The sequence below is a fragment of the Rhagoletis pomonella genome, unplaced genomic scaffold (genome assembly GCF_013731165.1).
Source record: "Rhagoletis pomonella isolate Grant_MI unplaced genomic scaffold, Rhpom_1.0 Rhpom_scaffold_00007, whole genome shotgun sequence".
Classification (NCBI taxonomy): Eukaryota; Metazoa; Arthropoda; class Insecta; order Diptera; family Tephritidae; genus Rhagoletis; species Rhagoletis pomonella.
Window position 1 is genome coordinate 43,320,995 of NW_023458561.1, and position 1,129 is coordinate 43,322,123.

A 1,129-nucleotide genomic window follows, 5' to 3' on the forward strand; every position below is an offset into this window, starting at 1 on the left:
GTGGCTAGTTGAGTTTGAAGCTACATAACTCGTTGAGGACTTTTCTACACTCTATCGCAATTTTTGACGAAGTTTCACACCAATCCAATGGCTTAATAGCGCATGGCTATCGAAGTGTATAGTTACTTAATACAAATGAAGAGAATATTCGATGAGGCAAAGTGCAGCCTCTTTTATGGCCGCGAGTTCCGCTTGAAAGAAACTGCAATGGTCAGTCAGCCTAAAGCAGAAGTCTAATGAGAGGTCCTACGAGTGTCTTAGAATTAGTTTAGAATCATCCGTGTTTAGGGCTGTAGAGTGTTCTTGGAGGTCCCAGGCCAAATCGTGCTTCCTCAAAGGGAACGAGTCGAGCTCGAGCGGCGGTGTTATGTAGTCTGTAGACCTAAAAGCATTGCGGTGCATTTCTGTCCCGCCCCGTTTCCATGTCTGTTTCGTGTCCAAAATGACGCCCAATAAGAAGAAGAAGCATTCTCTCTGTTCTCGTTTCTGCTAGAGGAAATGCAGTCTAAAGGTTCTACATACCACGGGCTGTCTTACTCCTCAGAATTTCAGCAACAGTCAACTGTGCTTTATATGAAATTTCTGGGATAGAGCAGGCGCTTAACTAGAGAGTTCACTTTAGCACCATTTCTGTAGTTGACCATTGAATTACACTTTGCATAAGATTTCATGCAAGTTCTTTAAGGAAGGGAAACGTTTTATCTCCACTGCTATGCAATTTCGTGCTGAATTAATTCCAGCTTAACTTGACCTCGAAAGCAAGTTTGCAGAATTATTTTGATAGTCTATCAATTTAAGAGCCCCCGTCGCTGAATTTTTGAAATCTTAAACTATCTAAAGAGACGAAATTTCTGCGAAAATACCGAAGTCTAAAGCCGCGGCCCAAACACTCGTTGCATACAGCATTTTAAGACCTATTTTTATCTGCGCCCCGTTCGTCTCCCGAAAAGACACTTCAACACATTCCATTTACACATACTTACATATTTGAACTAGAGTGAACTAACAATACGACTTAGGAGGCCTAACAGGCTGGGGATGACGGATAACGGCAACATCTCCATTTAGAGGCAGAGTCGGTATGAAGTAGACATACTGTGGCTATCATATTAAGGAGATCTTATTTGCG